The sequence below is a fragment of the Bubalus bubalis genome, chromosome 8 (genome assembly GCF_019923935.1).
Source record: "Bubalus bubalis isolate 160015118507 breed Murrah chromosome 8, NDDB_SH_1, whole genome shotgun sequence".
NCBI classification, from domain to species: domain Eukaryota; kingdom Metazoa; phylum Chordata; class Mammalia; order Artiodactyla; family Bovidae; genus Bubalus; species Bubalus bubalis.
In genome coordinates, this window is record NC_059164.1 from 74,545,353 (window position 1) to 74,567,172 (window position 21,820).

The following is a 21,820-nucleotide window of genomic DNA, read 5'->3' on the forward strand; positions in this document are numbered from 1 at the left end:
CCTGGTTCCCAAAGCCTTTTGTCCCTGGGGATCTGAGACTTCCTTCCCCATCCCAGAGACACTGGGGTGGTGGGGGCACAGGCAGGGGTCCTGCCCCCTCCTGGAAGCACTTTGTGTCTCCCACAGGCAAGTGATCCCCCACAGTAAATGCCAGGCCAGGGAAGGCTTTCTGAGCCTTGGTCCTGCCAGCTTCTCCCTTACTGAGACCCCCTCAGGCAACCCTACGGGGGCCAGTGAGAGCCTCAGGGCACTATTCGCCAAAAGCCTGAAGAGTCGAAGGGAGTGCAGCCCACGGTGGTCTGGGCTGCCCCGTGGTGCTGCCCCCGCGCAGGTCCACCCCTGCTGACACATGAGACTTAATCCAGATCCAGGGTCTCCTAACATAACAGCCAAAATATCCAGGATACAATAGAAAATTACCTTTTGAACCAGGAACCAAGAAATTTACAGCCTGAATGAGAAAACACAATTGACTAAGGCCAGCATCTAGATGAATCAGGTTTTGGGATTACAGTATCTGGCCAGGATTTAAAGCACTGCAACAATGCTTCAACAAGCAAGTCAAAATTCTATTCAAACAAATGGAGAAACAGAAACAGAGCCATAGCAAAGAACTCGAAGTCATGAAAAAATCCAAACAGATTACGTTACACAAATGTATAAAGCAAATTAAAAATCCACTGGAAGCTCAGAAGCAGAGTGGAGATGATGGAGGAGTGAATTTGGGAACTTGATTGAGCAATGATGAGTTCAATCTGATTGGCAGAGACTTGAATACATGAGGGGACCTAAGGGGCAACTGTTTGTTATCGCTGAGTCTAAGATGGTGAGGGGAAGAATGGGGCTAAGGAGAATTTGAAGCAATGAGCCAAACTCTCGAAATCCAGCAAAAGACACGAACGTGTAGATTCAAGAAGCTGCGTGAACCCCAAACAGGAGTCCAAAACAGCAACAACAAAACTCCATGCAAGACTTTTCATCAAGAACTTTATGACAACTAAAGACAAAGGAAAATTCTTGAAAGCAGCCAGACAGAAGTGATGTCAGATTATGTATATTGAATGACAATGGTGGATTTCTCATTTTAAACCACAGAGGCCAGAAGGAAGTGACACATTTTTCAAGGCTGAAAGGAAAGAAATACCAGCTGTGAATTCTATGTTCAGGGAAACTACCTTCAGGAATAAAGGGAAAACAGACTTTCTCAGGTGAAGGAACTAAAAGAATTAGTATTTAGTAGGGCTCTTCTTAACAATTTGGCTAGAGGAAGTTCTTTGAACAGAAGTACAAATGATGAAAGGAACTTGGAGCATCAGGAAAGAAAACAGAACAATGGAAAGAATGACAGACCCTGCTTTTCCTTACAAATATTATAAATAAAAAATGATTGATGATTGAAACAAAAATTATTCCACCATCCAATACTCAAGACAGTGATATTTCAAAGTGAGGAAGGTAAAGGGACCTCAATGGAGGTGACATTTCCACACATCAGACCAAGTGGTGAAATGCTGATACCAGCAGATAATGACAAATCACACACACACATATGTAGTAACAGATTATATTAAATTACTGATTAAATTAGTAATTTAACAAGCAGCATAGAAACTATGCAAAAAGATATACTTCATAACACTAAATATATCAAAATGAAATCTTAAATGAAAACTAATAGGAAGGCAAGAAAACAGAAACTAGGAAACAAAAACAATCATATATCAGAATTTAGTCCTAGCTTATCAGCAATTACCTTTGATGTAAATGTCTGAAGAAAAACAGATTGCAGAATGAAAATGCCTTTTACAAAACAGTTCAAATTCAGTGACAGAGGTAAGTTGAAATTACAAAGATGTAAAAATATATACCATAACAACATTAATTTAAAAAATATAGGAACCACTGTACTAATGCCTGAGAAAGTATACTTTAGGGTAAAGAATATTACTAGAGACAAGGATGGACACTATACAATTATAAAAGGACCAGTCCACCAGAAAGACGTGAGGCTCCTAAACGGACACTCATCAGAAGCTCCGTACACAAGTCCAAAGCTGGCTGAGCTGAAAGGAAACAGGCAAACCCACAGTATAGGTCGGAACTCAACATGCTCTTCTCAGCATCGGATAGAGCTATTATACTAGGACTATTCATTATGTGATAGAATAGTATGAAAAGAAAATCAAGAAGGATATGGAAAGCCTGCACAACATAAGCAACCACAGGATCTAACTGACGAATCCTGAACCCCACTCAGCAGCAATAGACACATTTTTTCGAGCACCTGTGGACTTTTCACCAAATAGACCATAAATTGAGCCCTAAAGCAGAGGAGAAGGGGACAGAGGATGAGATTGTTGGATGGCATCACCGACTCAATGGACATGAGTTTGAGTAAGCTCTGGGAGTTGGTGACGGACAGGGAAGCCTGGCGTGCTGCAGTCCATGGGGTCGCAAAGAGTCAGACACGACTGAGTGACTGAACTGAACTAAAAGCAGAGGGAATCCTGGGAAAGGGCATAGGTCTTCTCTGGGCCCTTAAGGTTTCTAAGACCATCTCAAGTTGCCTAGATCCTGGAGAGCTGGTTAGGACAATAAAACAGACATTGGTTAAGCACCTACTGTTTGCTAGGTGCAGTGCAAACCCTTGCCAGTTGGCTTGGTTTATGGGTTCAAGCTCTCCGCTGTGGAAAAGTCAAGGAATCCAGACAGCACAAACCTGAGTGGGCCTGGTGGGAGCGCACTTCCTGCCATCTGGGCCTAGATGTGGGCCCCATACAGATCCCCCAGTGTCACAGGATGAGTCTGCCAACAACCTCGGCCAGGAGCCCCTGAAACTGGCTATGGTTACACCGCTGCTGCTGCTGCTAAGTCGCTTCAGTCGTGTCCGACTCTGTGCGACCCCACAGACGGCAGCCCACCAGGCTCCTCTGTCTCTGGGATTCTCCAGGCAAGAACAATGGAGTGGGTTACACAACAGCTCCCAAATGGGGCACAGACAAGTCAGGTGATCTTAGCTGCTGCAAATGAACAGCTGCAGACAGCTGCCAGCAGGGGTCTGGGCCCATTTACTGAGAATGAAACTCAGGGTCAGAAAAATGCATTGACTTGACCACAGTCTGGACACAGACCTGGTTGTCTTTTTTTTTCTTTTTTTTTTAACTCTAATTTCTTTCTGTGTCAAAGCCCCAGCCAGGCAGCATGGGAGGCTGCAAGAACCCAGTCAGCGATTCCAGAGCCTGTGTCCTCCCTGTGGCCTCGAAAAGACATCCCTGCACACTCTCCCCAGTGAGCAATCTCCTGTGAACTGGTTCCCTCCTTCTGCACTTTGCCTTGCATTTGAACTGGAAGAATCTAGCTGAAGCCATACCTGCAGTCTCCCAGGATGTGCTGAATCTGGCGGTGGCTGAGAGCATAGTGGACACCATCGCCCCCTAGTGGCAGCATCGCTTACTACAGCAGTGTGTGAGTGTGAAGTCAGTCGTATCTACTCTTTGCGACCCCATGGACTGTATGTAGCCTGCCAGGCTCCTCCGTCCATGGGATTTTCCAGGCAAGAGTACTGGAGTGGGTTGCCATTTCCTTCTCCAGGTACTAGAGCAGGCACAACCGCGAAGACCAGTGCGGTGTCTGTTAGCTGTTAACCTACAGATGGAGAGCATGTGAAATGAAAAATAGATTGAGTTGTCTTAATGTGAGGAGTTTGGATGCTGAAGCCTAGTTGTCTGGCTTCAAATTTTGGCTCTCCTGCCTATTCACTCTGTGACTTTGACAGGCTACTTGACCAGACCAGCTTTTCTCCTTTGTCAGATGGGAAAAGTCGTAGTGCTTATGTGATACTGATGTCCTGAGAATTAAATGAGTGAACAGGTTAGAACAGCACCTGTAGGGAATTGGCATGTAATCATACCTATAATTATCTTTAAAAAATATTATTACAGTCTTTAATCCTTGATAGACCAATTGATGGTATTTGCAGATTAAAGTTGAGACCCATTGTACAAAAAGTGAGGAATTTCACTGGTGGCTCAGAGGGTAAAGAATCTTCCCACAATGTAGGAGATCTGGGTTTGATCCCTAGGGGAGAAGATCCCCTGGAAAGGGCATGGCAATCCACTCCAGCATTCTTGCCTGGAGGATCCTATGGACAGAGGAGCCTGGTGGGCTCTAGACCATGGGGTTGCAAAGAGTCAGACACAACTGAGCGACTAACACTTTCACATTCATTCTTCATAGCGGTGACTCCCTAGAATAAGAGTGGGGACACTTCCAAATAAAGGTACTGCCCCGGCTTAAAGTGAGATGGTCAGGATTGGCCTCAAACTGCTGGGGTTGAGAAGGTTTGCATTCCTGAGTGACTAAGGCGGTGGTCTGGTGGTCTCCCTGTCTTAGCCTGAATAGGAGCCGGCCCAGCAAAGCTTCCACAGGAAGGAGAGGGCATACCTTACTCCCTTCCCTCCTACACCTCCTTGCCCCACCAGCCAACCTTTCTGCTTCCCCCCACATCCCGCCTCCATGTCCCAGTCATCCTTGTTATCTGATAACAGATATAAAGAGATACCAGGAATGAAAACAAAAGAAACCTCATTTATGAGGTGCTGAAAATGTTCTAAAACTGATTGTGTTGTCAGTGAATGGTAGGGAAGATAGGAAAACCATTTACACTTTGAATGGGTGAAGGGTGTAATGTGTGCATTGTATTTCCATAGAGCTGTTACAGAGGTAAAAGTGGAAAGAATCTAGAAGACTAAAGACAAACGTGAGTCCTGAGTGGTATGGACAGCAACCCAACATCTCTGCGTGGAGAGAGCAAGGGAAACCGGCCTGACAGCATGGGAACCTCTGTGGCACTGCCACACCACCCAAAGCAGCTGCCTCCCAGGCTTGCTAACCAAGCAGAATTGTGCTTCCTCTTACAAACATGCTCCAACTGGGAAATACAGAATGCCTGCAGAGGATGAACCTATAACCACCATGGTGGCCTCCTCCTCTGTGACGTGGGAGCCCTGGAGTGACCTGTGCAGGGAAGTGAACTGGGGAACCCCTGGGGTGGGGAAAGGGAAGCTGAGACAGGAAGGGAATCTGGAGAAAGGCAAGCCTCCCACAGTGCAGTGTTGGGGGGCTCTCAGTGGGGTGACCAGTTCTCCAAAAGACCTGGGTTGAGTTTTCAAACTTCACCTTTGATTAAAAAACCCAACACCAGCAGGTGGAACTTTCCAGGGGCACATAGGTGGGCACTACTGCTTCAAATGGGGCTTGCTAGGTGGCTCAGTGGTAAAAAAAAAAAAAAAAAGAATCCATCTGTCAGTGCAGGAGACTCAAGAGATGTGAGTTTGATCCCTGGATTGGGAAGATCCCCTGGAGTAGGAAATAGCAACATCCCTCCAGTATTCTTGTCTGGAGAATGCCATGGACAGAGGAGCTTGGTGGACTATGGTCCATGGGATTGCAAAGAGTCCATAAGATTGGACACGAGTGAGCATGCATGCACTTTACTGCCTCAAGTCAGGCAAGGAGAAACCTGGTGTGTTTTCAGCCACCCTTCTGTCCTTGGAAAACTAGGGGTGCGAGAGCTCGAGTACAATGAAGAGGAGACTGGGAAAATTTGGCAGAGGCTCAGGCTTGACCAGATGATAGGTGGGGCTCAGGCCTGGGCTGAAGGCCCTGCTGCAGAGGGAGACCTGTAGCCGGGAGAGAACCTTCAACCTCGCACCTACCTCAGCAACCACCCAGCAGGATGGACGGGTCTGAGCCAGGAGAAGCAGTAGGTGGTCAGGATTTATTGGGGCCGAGGAGGGAGGAAGTGATTTCCAAAAGGAAGAACTTTTGCCCAGGTCCAGGGAAGTGCAGGGCAGTGGGGTCATCCAGGCTGTGAAGACCCTGCAGAAGGACACGGGGAGCTCAGAGTCCAGCTATGAGCACCTTTCTGCTCTCCTCGCTCTTCTCTCCCAAGACCCCTCCTGAGGCTCCAGCAACAAATCCCGAGGGGAGGTGAACAACTCTGAGTTAGCTTGGAAAGGTGAATTCTCAGGAGGCCCTGCATGTCTTCAACACCAATTGGCTTTTTCCATAAGCAACAGTGGCATTTTATATATAAACACGAGCAGAGTAGTTACTGGGCCTGCTTGAGATGTCAACTAGCACCTGTTCCCCCTGAGCGGACATGAAGGAAAAAGAAAGACAAAAGCGAGGCCACTTGTGCCATGACTCTGTGAGTCCTGCCTTCTCCACTTCTATTTTACCTTGGTGGGCAGGTGACAGGCAGGAATATGTGTCTATCCCAGCAGGTGTGCTGTACACACAGCTCGGGACCTGCCAGAGGCTGAGGAGAAGGGTTTTGGAGGGGAAGACTTCCCTCCTCTGTAAGATGAAAATACCAAGAAAGTTACCTCTCTGGATGGTGGAGCCAACCAAACAACAGCTGTGGAGGCACAGCTGCTGATCACATTGCATTTAAGAACAGAGAGAAAACAAGCCAAGGAGATACCAATGAAAGTATTTTAACACAAGTTTAAAAAGAAAGGTGACTGTGCTTGGTAGAGCATGGACACATACTTTGGAGGCATGCACTGATGAGTCTCCCCCTTTTCCAGTGCTCTGCACATGGGTGGGTTTGGGCTGATCAGTCCTCATTCTGTGATCGTGGGCATCAGACTCCATGTCTTCAAAAGGTTGCAATGAAGATGGAATGAGGTTCTGTATAAGAAGAACCAGTGCAAAGCCTGGAACATGGTGATCATCCCCATCATCGCTGTTACCACCACCACCAGCGTCTTCACCATCATATCATCACCATCAACATCAGTGTTATTGTTGTCATCTTTCCTGTTACCTAACAGAAGCAGAAGATACTAAGAAGAGGTGGCAGGAATACACAGAAGAACTGTACAAAAAAGATCTTCATGACCAAGATAATCATGATGGTGTGATCACTCACCTAGAGCCAGACATCCTGGAATGTGAAGTCAAGTGGGCCTTAGAAAGCATCACTACGAACAAAGCTAGTGGAGGTGATGGAATTCCAGTTGAGCTATTTCAAATCCTAAAAGATGATGCTGTGAAAGTGCTGCACTCAATATGCCAGCAAATTTGGAAAACTCAGCAGTGGCCACAGGACTGGAAAAGGTCAGTTTTCATTCCAATCCCAAAGAAAGGCAATGCCAAAGAATGCTCAAATTACCACACAATTGCACTCATCACACACGCTAGTAAAGTAATGCTCAAAATTCTCCAAGCCAGGCTTCAGCAATACGTGAACCATGAACTTCCAGGTGTTCAAGCTGGTTTTAGAAAAGGCAGAGGAACCAGAGATCACATTGCCATCTGCTGGATCATGGAAAAAGCAAGAGAGTTCCAGAAAAACATCTATTTCTGCTTTATTGACTATGCCAAAGCCTTTGACTGTGTGGATCACAATAAACTGTGGAAAATTCTGAAAGAGATGGGAATACCAGACCACCTGACCTGCCTCTTGAGAAACTTATATGCAGGTCAGGAAGCAACAGTTAGAACTGGACATGAAACAACAGACTGGTTCCAAAAGGAAAAGGAGAACGTCAAGGCTGTATATTGTCACCCTGCTTATGTAACTTCTCTGCAGAGTACATCATGAGAAACGCTGGGCTGGAAGAAGCACAAACTGGAAACAAGATTGCTGGGAGAAATATCAATAACCTCAGATATGCAGATGACACCACCCTTATGGTAGAAAGTGAAGAGAAACTCAAAAGCCTCTTTTGAGATGAAAGTGAAAGTGGAGAGTGAAAAAGTTGGCTTAAAGCTCAACATTCAGAAGACGAAGATCATGGCATCCGGTCCCATCACTTCATGGGAAATAGATGGGGAAACAGTGGAAACAGTGTCAGACTTTATTTTTTTGGGCTCCAAAATCACTGCAGATGGTGACTGCAGCCATGAAATTAAAAGACGCTTACTCCTTAGAAGAAAAGTTATGACCAACCTAGATAGCATATTGAAAAGCAGAGACATTACTTTGCCAACAAAGGTCCATCTAGTCAAGGCTATGGTTTTTCCTGTGGTCATGTATGGATGTGAGAGTTGGACTGTGAAGAAGGCTGAGCGCCAAAGAATTGATGCTTTTGAACTGTGGTGTTGGAGAAGACTCTTGAGAGTCCCTTGGACTGCAAGGAGATCCAACCAGTCCATTCTGAAGGAGATCAGCTCTGGGATTTCTTTGGAAGGAATGATGCTAAAGCTGAAACTCCAGTACTTTGGCCACCTCAAGCGAAGAGTTGACTCATTGGAAAAGACTCTGATGATGGGAGGGATTGGGGGCAGGAGGAGAAGGGGACGACAGAGGATGAGATGGCTGGATGGCATCACCAACTCAATGGACGTGAGTCTGAGTGAACTCCGGGTGTTGGTGATGGACAGGGAGGCCTGGCATGCTGCGATTCATGGGATCACAAAGAGTCGGACACGACTGAGCGACTGAACTGAACTTCCTGTTACTAGGTGTCAGGTGTGACAAGCCCCCAAACCTGCTTCCTAACAGTTGGAGTGTGGGGGTCAGATTGGGAGTACTTTGTTTCCTCCTGTGTTAGGCCCAGTTGAATGGAAAGACAAAGAGAACCAAAGTGAAGTATCTGAAGAGTCCTGACACACGGTGTGAGTGTAGTTCCAGGGTATCTGCTTGCTCTGCTGGCAAGGAAGCAGAATTACTAGATCTCCTGGCATATAATCAAACATGTGTTTGCATTTTCCATATGCTTAGTCTCTTAGATCGGCCTATTATCCACCTAGTTATCCAAAGGAAAGCAGGAAAAGATATGTGGGAATGGACATCGTTACAGATACTGTAAAAGTGAAGGTTGGAAAAAAAAATGGGGAAAAGATTTGAATAGAAACTTTACAAAGGAAGAGATACAAATGGCAAATCAGCACATGAAAATCATCTCAACATCAATAGGCGTTTGTTGCTTAGTTGCTAAGTGTGTCCAACTCTTTTGTGATCCCATGGACTGTAGCCCACCAGGCTTCTCTGTCCATGGGATTTCCCAGGCAAGAATACTGGAGTGGGTTGCCATTTATTTCTCCAGGGAATCTTCCCAACCCAGGGATCAAACCTGGGTGTTTTGCATTGGCAGGTGGATTCTTTACTACTGAGCCACCAGGGAAGCCCTCATTAGGCACTAGAAACATGCAAATTAAAACTACAATGAGATATCATTCCATCACTCTTAGGTGGTTAAATTTTTTAAAAAATGCCCAAGAGGAACTCCAACCCATTGCTGGAAGGAATGCAAAAAGAGTGTGAACACTTAGGAAACATTTCTTACAAGGTTAAACATGCACTTACCGTATAACCCACCAAACCTGCTCTTAGGAGTTTACCCAGTGGAAAGGAATGCCTCATTTCTGGACAGAGGTCCATGAATTATCCGAGAAATATAAGTCTTTAAACTTTATTTAGCATTTGCTCTGTGTCAGACATTAACTCCTAGAAGCCTCAAAACCATCCATTGAGATTAAGCCTGAGCAGCGCTCCCCATGCTGCTGTCTGCACCCTCCCTCCCCTCCTTTCCCTCCAGCTTTATGGGGCCCCCTCACCTGGGAGGTGACAGAGGCGCACCTCTCCAGGCCAGGGTATCAGACAAGGGCTGCATATACTTTGTACAAGCACAGACAATTTACTAGGGTGAGAAGGAGGAAGGAAGTCAAGGAGATTGCTGATCTTAGCTCTCTGTGACTTGGAGGGTCTTTTGTGCTCCCAGAGTGAGGTTGGGCAGGGCTGCAAGCACTGCTGTGGGAAGACCCTTCTCTTCCTGGCTTTGTGGGAGCTTCTGCTCCTGGAGGGACCCGTGCCCCCAGCTCAGAGGTCTGCATCCTGGCCCCTCGTGCTCCCCTGGCCACCACTGGGTCCAAGGATTCTGTAGGAGGGGTTCTGCTCTATAGAGCAGCTGTGAATGTGTGTGTGTTTGCTTGTGTGTGGTTGTTTGTGCTTGTGCATCTGAGGTCTTCCTTATCACCCTCAAACCTACAGGTGAGTGACCAACGTGGGCCAGGAGCGACACTGACTACAGAGTTTCAGGCCTCCTGCTCCTCAGCGGTCAGCAGGGACCAGGTTGGAGGGTCACCTGGGACCCCAGGACGTTCCTTGCTGCTGGCAGCGGGTGAGGAAATGCTCACACAGCCTGCACTTCACAACCATCAGGAGGAGGCTGGGGGTTGAAGACATATTAACATTGATTTAGAGAAAGTGCGCAGCACCTTTGCAGGCTCCTGGGGGTTGGCAAACTGCTGTCCACCATCTACACCTGCGGGCTGGCTGGCTGTGTGTGCTTTCCTGTCATTGCTGGCGGATGTGGAAGCACAAACACTGTGGAAGAAAGCTTCAGAAAAAAACACAAATAGGTAGCTGTAGTTGTGCTAGAGTGGGAAGGTTCCCTTTTTTGTTGTTGTTCTTTCTTTGGTGTGTGTGTGTGTGTGTGTGTGTGTGTGTGTGTGTGTGTGTCTAGGGGGGAGTATTTTCAGAATGGTCGCTCAGCACTCTGCCTTCAATGCACGAGACCTGGGTCTGATCCCTGGGTCGGGAAGATCCCCTGGAGAAGGGAATAGGTACCCACTCCAGTATTCTTGCCTGGGAAATCCCATGGACAGAAGAACCTTGTGGGCTACAGTCCATTGGATCGCAGAGTCAGACACCAGTGAACGACTAAACACAACGATAAACTGCTTTCTATTAAGGAAAATCCTCTATGCTGCGTAGGGTGCCGGAGTGGCCGGCAGGGGGCGCGCGCCATCGGGGACTCGAGAGGGGCAGTGGGGCTACGGGGAGGTTCGCGCGCAGGACCTGGACCAGGTCTAGGGTTAGGGAGCGAGGATCTCGAGCGGGGTGCGGGGTGGGGGGAATCTGTGGACAGCCCACTCGGTCCTGAACACTGTATCGGTAGTAGCCCAGCCTTGTGAAGAGCCTTCTGGGGAGGAGAGGGGGCTCCAGCTGAGATCTCAGGGCTGGGGAAACGGGATGCTTGGTGTGGCAAGGAGATCGGCATTCAGAATAGTCGGGAGCCCTAAGGAGTCCTCCTCCTCGCCCGAACCCCGCAGGGACCCGCTTAACGAGGAGAGAAGGTGGCAGGTCCTCTCAGAGCCTTCTCGGGCCGGGCACGTGTCGGTGCTTTGCAGGTTTATCTCGCGGGATTGCACATGGCGTCTCCATTCCACAGGGGAGGCCCGGCAGCTGGGGGCCCCGCGCCGTCCCGGGGCGGGGGTGTGGGGCGGGGCGGCATACATTCTCCGCCTCCCCCATCCTCCTCAGCTCTGCAGAAACGAGGAAGAAAAGCGATTTCCTAGACGTGTCATGAGTTTTAAGCACAGAAACAGAAGAGGGGCGTTCTGGACGCAATGACTGCGGCTATGAACCTGTAGGGTTTGCTGAGCATCTAAGTCTTCCTTTCCCTGTAAGGTCCTTTGTAAGAATGAACCCCAGAGGGCGCTGCTCCGGCCCAGCTGCTTTACAAGTCCGGAGGGCAGAGGGCAATGGTCCCAGGAAGCAGGGCTCAGCTCCTTGATTCCCCTTCTTGTGAGTAATTTGGCTTCCCTGGTGGCTCACGTAAAAGAATCTGCCTACCAATGCAGGAGACGCAGGTTGGATCCCTGGGTTGCCAAGACCCCCTGGAGAAGGAAATGGCAACCCACTCCCTTATTCTTGCATTCTTGCTTGGGAGATCCCATGGACAGAGGAACCTGGTGGGCTACAGTCCTTGGGGTTCCGAAGAGCTGGATAGTACTGAGCGACTAAACAACAGCAACTTGAGTAAAGATTCTATTTCCCGTGGGGCACAGGAGTCCTGTGACCTGGCCCTGGCATGGCTCTCCTTTGGGACATCACCCATTCCTACCCCCATCTCATGGTGGATGGCTTTGTCTGTGAGATGATACCTGTGCTGTAGTCTCTGGGGGTATGACAGGCCCCCACGAGGACTTCTAAACCAGATGGCTTGTCTTGAGTCATCCAGCTGAGTTCTGAAGTCTCCTCTGAGCTGCCTCTGTTTGCCAAGACTCCCACCCAGAGTCCTCCAGGTGTCGCCCTTCCTCCTGTCTTCTGTCTCTGGTGTTAAAAAGGAACACGTGGGATCATTCCTTTTATGACAAGTAAAGACCTTGCATTACAGTGACCAAAATGGTCACACAATGGAAATATTCTATTTGTCTCTTCTGTGTGTATTGCCTACAAGGACTCTATTTACCTTAGGCATTTACTCACTGCAATCACATTATGACTCTAAAGTACAGTTTTTACAGGAAAATCAGGATAAATACTTGATTCCTCCCTCCCTCTTTACTTACAGTTTCCAGGATGAGTTTATTTCTTAGAATCCTCCTATGGTGAACAAGTAGAGTTTTGTTTGTTTTAGTACCTTTCTGAATTCCTCAGTTTTTAACACATGTGATATATTTCCATCCACCTCTATGACTGCTTTTTGCCTTTAATGTTAAAGAACAAGAAGTGTGAATACACAGCAAAGTGAAAGTGAAAGTCACTCACTTGTGTCTGACTCTTTGTGACCCCATGGACTGTATAGTCCATGGAATTCTCCAGGCCAGACTACTGGAGTGGGTAACTGTTCCTTTCTCTAGGGGATCTTCCCAACCCAGGGATTAAACCCAGGTCTCCTGCATTCCAGGCAGATTCTTTACCAGTTGAGCCACCAGGGAAGCCCAAGAATACTGGAATGTGTAGCCTATCCCTTCTCCAGGGGATCTGCCTGACCTAGGAATCAAACCGGGGTCTCCTGCATTGCAGGCAGATTCTTAACCAGCTGAGCTCCCAGGGAAACCCTAATACACAGCAAGGGCCATGACAACGGGCATTCCAATTGTCCCATGTTCCATTTCTGGAATTCAGCTCTAACGAAATCATTAAAAAAACAGTTTGAATAAAAGCTTTATGAACAAAGAGGTTGGTTGAAGTATTTTTAAAAAATGGAAGATTGAAAATACTCTCATTCTATAGTTCAATAGTTATTTAGTAAAATAGGGCACATCCATTTGATGAAATATTGTACTCTGATTAAAATGGTCATTTTTTAAAACTGCATAACAGAACCTTTACGGAAATATATAATATACATACAACAATATTCACCCAATTTAAATGTATTCAGTTAACTTTTAAAAAAATATGTATTTGTTTATTTATGGCTGAGCTGGGTCTTCGTGGCTGCGTGTGGGCTTTTTTATAGTTGTGGTGAGTGGGGGCTACTCACTGCGGTGAGTGGGGGCTACTTGTTATGGAACATGAGCTCTAGAGCGTGTGGGCTCAGTAGTTGTGACGCACGGGCTTAGTTGCTCTGTACCATGTGGACTCTTTCCTGAACAGGGATCAAACCCATGTTCCCTGCATTGTCAGGAAGATTCTCAGCCACTAGACCACTGGGGAAGCCCTAAACGTGTAGAGTTAACTTCTAACACAAGCATAACAGTTGTGCAAACATGATAATCCAGTGTGGGTTCCCATTGCCCTCAAATTCCCTCATGACCCAACTGTTCCTCTCCTGGGTCTATACCCCAAGGAAACGAGAACAGGTACTGAAGAAAAAACTTATTCGTGAAGGGTCACAGCAGCACTGTTTACAACAGTGAAGATGTGGAAATAACTCAGATGTCCATCAGCTGAAGAATGAACGAAAACTGTCATATGTTCACACAGTGGAATATCATTCAGCCCTAAAAATGCATGAAGTACCAGCACATGAAGCAATGTGCCTGAGCTTCAGAACATTATGTTGATAAAAGAAGCCAGATGTAAGAAATCACATATTATAGAACTGTATTCATAGGAAATGTGTAGAATGGGCAAATCCACAGAGATAGAAATGGAGTCCATGCTGCTGAGGGCTGAGGGAGGGGGAAACAGGAAGTCACTGCTTACGGGCACAAGCTTTCCTTTCTCGGTGATATAAAGGGTTCTGAAACTAGAGAGGGGCTCTTGTTACACAGCGTTGTAAAGGTGCTAAATGCCACTGAACTGTACCCTTAAAAATGGTCAAACATGTTCATTTTACCACAATAAAAAACAATAGCCATAAATGAATGGATTTTGGTAGCCTTTTGAGAAGTAGAGTGCTACAGTGGAAAGAGCTAAGATTTTAGATGTAGGATAATTTGATTACTACTCTGCCACTTTGTCTCTCTGTGACTTGGGCAAACCTCTTGAAACTGGTTTCCTTACCTGAAATATATAGTAAGTCAGTGTTTCTGGGTGGATGAAATGTAAGCACAGATGCTTGGCTTACTTTAAGATGATGAGTAAGACTGGTTTTTTGGAGGAGGAGAGGGAAAGGAGAAGAAAGAAGGACCATGGAGAGTGTACAATGAAAAGAGCAAGACAGATAGGTGTTCTCAGTGATTATGTATCTCACAGCCACCAAGTGCTGGGCCTGCCCCTCACTTGCATCACCCTCATCCCCAGCTGTGTTACTTTGGACAAGTTGCTTAATTTCTCTGAGTTTTCTAAAGACTAAAGTTGTAATGATGAATGAGGACTGGCTAGGCAGTGCTGGTGTTGTTGGTTCCTGGTGTGCTTGTCTTCAATAAGGAAAGAAGGAACATGGTTGTAAACTTGATCATCTCTGGGGTGGGTTTTTTTTTTTTTTTTTTTCATTTTTCAAACTGTGATTAAACTTCTCTGTAACATTTTAGAATTATACTCTGGTTGGTGGTCACTGATCTCTTTGGAAGAGCTCAGAGATCACAGAGCCCTTTTGGACACCATTAAAGAGCCACCTGCCCTCAGGATGGTGTTGTGAGGATTCACCCAGACTGTGGTCTCAGTGACTGTCTGACACAGACCTGGAAGGGAACACAGAACATTAATCTGCAGGTTACAAGTTTGGGCTCCACCACTTTTGGACCTCAGATCCCTCCAAGTAAAGGAGGAGATTCTTGGCAGGCTGCCATGGCATTGCACTAGGGTGGAGTAAGAATGTCCCATGCAGTGTGTGGGACGTACTTATACCAAACAGTATTTTTTGCTCGTTTATTTACTTATTTTTTTGCTGCAAAAACCTTTATTATTTCCATTTTGTCCAAGGCTTGAGAGAGGTCTTGCGGGTGTTAAAAAGCTGCCTAGTGGCTGCAGAGATGGGCTTCAGGAAGCCCTGACATTAGCGGGGGGCTCCTCAAAGGCCACTGGTCTCAGAGGCTCCTAGTCATGCTTGAGGGTGAACCATTTGAAGAGATATGCACCCAACCCAGCCTGGGGACCAGCCAGACTGCAGAGGTTGGTCAGGTGGTCACCCAGCTTCTTGATGAGTTTCATCTCCTCACCTAGGAAGTGGTTCTCCAGGAAGTCACAGAGGTGGGGGTCTGCACTGGCAAAACCCAGGCCACACAGATCCAAAAAGGCCTGGTTCAGATTCTTCTCTATGAGAAGGGCAGCTTCCATAGCATCCTGGGTTTTGCCCCCTCATCTTGAGATGGCTTCTACACGTTCAGGAAGAGGGCGTGGCCGCTGCACTGGCTTTGCATTCGCAAGAGATGCTTGCCGCCCTTGCGCTTCTCCTTGGCCAATTTGTGGAAAAAAGTGGCCCACACCCTTCCTGAGTCACATCGTCTTGGTCGAAATAGAAGCCCAGAGACAGGTAGGTGTAGGCGTCCCCAGATGCTTGTTGACGAGGTGGTTGACGGTGGCCTCCACCTCAGTGGAATAATTCTGAGGAATCTGGGACTAGTGGTTGATCATTAATCAGGAGTGAAGCTCAAAAAATTGTGGCTGGTCCTGGTAATCATGGACAGCAGAGTAGCTGATGCCAAAAGTTGCCACTGGAATAAAGGTTGGGGGATGGTCGGAGGCTGGAGAAAGGGGCATCCCTGGGCCTGTTCCATCCAAGCACTGCTGAAGCAAGAGACAAATGCCTAGGACCGCACCTCCTATGGCTCATTTAAATTCAAGTTTAATGGGCCCTCCTGAACTCTCCCTTGCTGACTCTGGCGACCCTAATGGGCTAGAGCTGAGGTTGGCATGGGTGTGCCTAGGTTAAAAGGCAGCTGCTGTTTTGGGCCCAATTCCAGGTCCACACACAGGAACTCCTAGGGGCGCAGGCTGACTTGGCCTTCCCACCTCTGAATTTCCTGAGCCCAGGGGCCATGGCTTGATGCAAACTAAATGTTGAAGAACCAGCAGAGCCCCTGGCATTTAGAGTATCGAGACCAAAAAAAAGAGGAGGACAGGAGAATGGAGGAAAGAGAAAGGAAGGGAGGGAGGAGGGGAGCAAGCAAGGGAAGAAAGAAGGGAAGTGGGAGGGAGAGAACAGACCCTTCTGCCTTTTCAGAGCATCCGTTAGCTGGGAGACAAGGTCACAGGTCCAGACTCATGTCCTTTGTGTCCTTTGGGGACCATCGTTGACAGAATGCTAGTGAGAAAGTTGGCATCCAAGAAAAGGAACCACACGGCAGGTCACCTTTGTAGAGGCTTGCTGAACTCACAGGAAGCAGGCATTTGATTCCTGGTGGGATGTGGGACTGAAATGCTCGTTTGTGAACATGGAGCTGGGGGATCCTGAGACCCTGCCAGCTGTCCTGGTGAGCCAGGTGCCTTCTGTGGGTGGCCGTGGAAGGAGCAAGACTTTGAGGAAGGCAGTGTTTCCTAAGTGGTTTTTTTTTTTGTTTTGTTTTGGTTGCACTGCATGGCTTACAAGATCTCAGTTCCCCAACCAGGGACTGAACTCAGGCCCCAGCAGTGGAAGCATGGAGTCCTAAGCACCAGCAAAGTCCCCTAAGTGGGGTTCCTGCTGCTTCTATTTGTGCTGCCCATGTTGGCCCCAGAGCCAAGCACCCTGTTAGCACCAACTGCCCCACCACCCACCTCATGGCTTCCTTGCTCCGAGAGGAGGTGGGGCTGGGGTGTCTGAAGCCTGATACTGTCACCTGGAAGAAAGTTAAGAGGGGTCTTCTTCAGATAGAGAGTCTGGAATTTAATCTAGCTGTGGGACAGTAGAGGCAGGTGCACTGGGCTGTTAGCACAAGAGGCTGCCGGGAAGGCATATGAAGAGCCCAGATAGGCACCCGGGCACCCTTGAAACAAAGGGCATGGATCCCAGGGCGTGGCTGCCCTCTCGGTCAGCCAGCCTAGGGCTGCCTGCTTCACGCCTCTGGTCCCAGCTGAGGGTTAGTCCAGCTCCAGCGAGGCCCAGCCTGGAGGATGAGATGGGCCACTCAGCGTTAGGGGAGAAATAAATCATGTTCCTTCCTTCCAGACACCAGCAACTCCATGAGATGAGCTGTTCTCATCTTCTAGATCAGTTGTGACTTAGAGCTGGGCTTCTCACTCTACCACCCTCCCACCTTCTCCTGCGCCTGGTCCATGTCAGTATTTCACACTGTCTGCTCTGTTTTTATCCAATGACTGTGTCTGACAACCTGCAGTTCCTCTGGATTCTGCAGCCCCGTTCTATGGATGCTGTTCTTTCCTCTAAAATCCTGGCTCTTTTCAAACGCACTAGCTCCATGGTTCTATAACCTCTGCTTCCCTGAGTGTCATGTCTCCCAGCCCCCAGAGCCCAGGCTGTGTTTCATGGCCTCTGATAACCTGAATGCTGTCTCAGAGTCCTTCTTCTGGTGGAGGCCCCTCCAGCTGTGTCTGGGCTTGGCCATCTCCCTGTGGGGCCATGCCATGGGGCCTCTATTGGGGTGGTGTGGCACTCATTGACTCCAAATCAGATTTTCCTTTGGTATTTTGGGGGAGGGAGTGGTGTGCTGTGATGAAGGTGAGGATTTGGGCCCTGCTCCCGGTGCCAACCAATTGTGTCCAGGTCTTGGGAGGGTGTCTCTCCCCCATGGACTGAGTTGGGTGACGTCCAGACGGCAGGTCCTCCCGGCTCCTGGGCTGGGCCACCCCTCCTGCACCAGGGATGCTCCCTTGTCCCCTGGCCCTGGGGGCCGGGCCCTGCTGGCTGCCAGGGTTTTCTCTTCATTACTTTCATAGGACATTGTCCTTTCTTGTGTCAATGGAAAAAATCAGTAGATCTAAGAAAGAAATGGAAAATTTTATTTGAGCCAGACTGAGGATTATAACATGGGAACAGCCTCTCAGAAAGCTCCAAGAACTCTTCTGCCTGTTAGAAGTCAAAACACAGTTATGTAAGTTTTTGAGACAGAGGGCTGTGTACTACATGATGCATTATTGACAATTTGTACCGTCCAGATCTCCATGAACTAAGTGATGGTGGGTCATGGGTCACCGTGGCCCCTTACAAGGTTAAGAAGGAAGGTTCTCTCCTAAGGGGTCTGATCAACGCAGATGCACAACACACACCAGAGGTGAGGGAGGAGGCCCAAAGGGGCAAAGAAAAATTCGTTAAAATTTTTTAGATCTGGCCATAAAACATGAATTTTATTTTACCAACTGTTTCTGAAGTAAGCTAGTACTTTTAGTAGCAAAGCCCCTCCTTTGGGCTGCTGTATATTCTCAGTTGCTTCCCCTGTGCATTCTCTACCCAGAGGTTGCACCTGGGGCTCAAATCCCCAAAACTGAGCAAGTTGCTCACCTCTTCTGTGGGCGCAGCATCAGTCCTGGGGAGAGCTGCTCACTGGCCGTCTCGGGGGGGAACAATGGGGTTTTTGAGTGTTGTTGCCTGTGAAGTATCACACCTCAGTTGGACCACTGACCTGCCCTGGAGGCTTCGGCATGGGTTCCCTCAGTCCTTGTCTGTAGAAGATGAAGCCTGGACTCTTTGATCTGGGCTGTGTGTTCTCATACCCCTTGATGTGTAGGGAGAATTGATGTGAAGGTGTGTGCAGCAATTTAAAGCTTTGCCCCCACTTGCTGTGTGTGTGTGTGGGGGGGGGGAGGGGCAGGTAGAGTTGAAGGGATACACACCAACAAGCAATTCAGTTCCAACACCCTGTCCCCCAGACAGCATCAGATCCCACAAGACTGTCCCATCCCCCAGCTCAGACTCCAGTGGAAACTTCAGGTTGTCACCTGTGCTTCTGACCAATCTGCTCCAGGGAGATCCCCATGACCCCCTCCTCAGGTTTGATTAATTTGCTAGAGTGGCTCAGAGGGCTCAGCAAAACATTTTACCCACTAGATCACCAGTTTATTGTAAGAGGATATAACTCAGGAACAACCAGAATGGAGAGATGCAGGGGGCAAGACATGGGGAAGGACTTGGAACTTCCATATTCTCTCCAAATACCCTACTCTCCCCAAATCTCCCTGTGGTCATCTACTGGGGAGCTCCCTGAACCCTGGCTTTCTGGATTTTTCTGGAGGGTTCATTACATACGCAGGATTGATTAAATCATTGGCTATTGCCAATTGATTGATTCCCCAGAGGTCAAGGGAGATGGAACTGAAAATTCTAACCTTCTAATCACAGGACTGGCTCCATTGGCAACCATCTTCCATCCCCAGAAGCTTTCCAAAATCACTCCATTAACATAAAAAGAGACACCTATTGCTTTCTTCACTTAGGAAATCTAAAAGTTTCTAGTGCCAGAGATGGAGACAAAACCTATATATATATATATATATATATATGAAGAGGGCATGGCAGCCCACTCCAGTATACTTGCCTGGAGAATCCCATGGACAGAGAAGCCTGGTGGGCTATAGTCCATAGGGCCGCAAAGGGTCAGACATGACTGAAGTGACTTAGCATGCTTGTATACATATGTGCTGTGTGCTGTGCTCAGTCACTCAGTCGTGTCCGACTCTTTGGGACCCCATGGACAGTAGCCCACTAGGCTATCCATGGGGATTCTTCAGGCAAGAATACTAGAGTCGGTTGTCATGCCCTCCTCCAGGGTATCTTCCCAGCCCAGGGATCAAACCCAGGTCTCTCTCATTGCAAGCTGATTCTTTACCATCTGAGCCACCAGGGGAGCCCAAGAATATTGGAGTGGGTAGCCTATCCCTTCTCCAAAGGATCTTCCTGACCCAGGAATCGAACTGGGGTCTCCTGCATGGCAGGTAGATTCTTTACAAGTTGACCTACTAGGGAAGTCCAGGCATATATATATATATATATGATTATACATATATAATAATAAATATACATATATATATGTATAATATATAATCACAGTGTCACACAACTCCAGGGCCATGAGTGGAGAAGTCCTGGAGTGGATTGTCCACAAATCTCTGAGTTTCTCCATGTATTCAATTCCATTTTAGGGTAAATTGTTTCTCTCTTTTATGCATGTTTCTCATAATGAACCAAATTCTGTAAAATATGATTGCTTGGCTCTGTGGAACTTGACATTTCTAGAAAATCATGTCACTCCCCAGTGAGCCATCAAAAAAGATAAATCCTACTTTTTCTTACCGTACAGACTTTTTTTTCATGTTTTCTGCCCTCTCTTCTTTTACTCAGAAAACAGATATTTCTTAAAAGCCATCACGCTGTGGTATTTTCCTAAACAAGTGCCTGTTATAAGATGGTAGAGCTTTCTATCATGGGATAAAAACCTAGAATTGGCCATAGCGAGGGAAAATGTTTGACCCGTTTTGGGATCTGTTTTTTACAAGCTGTTTCTGTGGCTGGTGATGCAGTCCATGGAGTCAGTTACAATCACTTCTTCCAGGGTTGGGGGAGCCTGCCAAGACAAGGCACCTTCCAGGGACAGCCAGGCTGCCTGGCTTTCTAAGCAGCTGTGAGGGGTGCCCAAGCGGACCACATCATGAGGGCTGCTCGGAGTCAGGGTTCACTGGGAGTCGGGGTTCACTGGGATCGGGTTAGGATGCTGTGTTCCTCCTCCACCACCAGTGATGTAATAGAAGCCAGGGAGACTGCTGCTCAACAGAAGCTGACTTCTCACATTCCGCGTTCCCGGGGGACTGTCGCTCTGTCCTGCCACCTGCAGGTCAGCCGTGACGTGGCTTGATCCTCCTGGCCCCCGTCCGTGACTCTTCTGCATCCTCGGTTAGGGACGGGGCCTCCCTCTTTACTCGGATCTGGAACATCCTCTTCTCATAGCAGAGGGAAAAGAAGGCACCAAACATCAAGTTGAATGCTTCCGACAACATCAGCTTGAATCTGGTCCCCTACCGCACCTGCTCTCATCCCAGCATTCCTGGCAAATCCCAGGAGGAGAGCACCGCTGGGCCTGGAAGCACATGGCATCTAAGAGGCCAGACACTGACCCATGCGTGGCCGTGGGCCGTGGGTCACAGTTTCCTTGCACGAGCAGGGCCAACTAAGTGGGACCAGGATACAGGCTCCCATGTGGTCTTTCAGGTGCTGATGGCAAAAACCCAACCTCAACCAGGCTGAAAAAGGAACACAAAGGAAGCCAGAGGTACAGAAAGAAAAGCAGAGGGTCACCGCACTCCAAAGTCACTCTGCTTCTGCAGGTCTGACCAAGAGTTAATGACCCAGCCTCCACACTGGGTGTCTAAAGGGGGTCTCACCTTCACTGCTCTGACTCTGTCCCCTCTCGAGCCGACGGCCACCAGCCCACCCCACATCTTCTCAGAATCAAGCTTTCTCCAAATCAGAATCGCTTTCCCCAGGAGCCCAAAGTCTTTTTGCTTCATGTTGAGTCAAATCAGGGTCACCCTTCCTGTATTCCCCCTGGGGTCAGAGGATTGTTCTGATTAGCCAGGTCTTAGGCCGCACTGTTAGAATCAGAGGGACAGGAAGAGGGGAGGATGAGTCCAGAACCCAAACTTTCTTCTTAGTCGCTGGAGTCTGTGACCACTTTGAGACCAGGCAGATCACTCCTGGTGGATTTTATAGCCAATATAAATAGTATATATTTGCACTGGTGACTAAAAGGCTCAGAGTCAATATTTTCCCTCCAACTTTATTTTGAATTGTTCAACCCTCATGGAGCTCGGTTCCATGTG

General features: G+C 48.0%; 1 pseudogene; it reads right to left on the reverse strand.

Annotated features, from left to right (window-relative positions):
- Nucleotides 1-15,106: 15,106 nt before the first annotated feature.
- LOC102400090 lies at nucleotides 15,107-20,889 on the reverse strand (annotated as a pseudogene).
- Nucleotides 20,890-21,820: the final 931 nt, after the last annotated feature.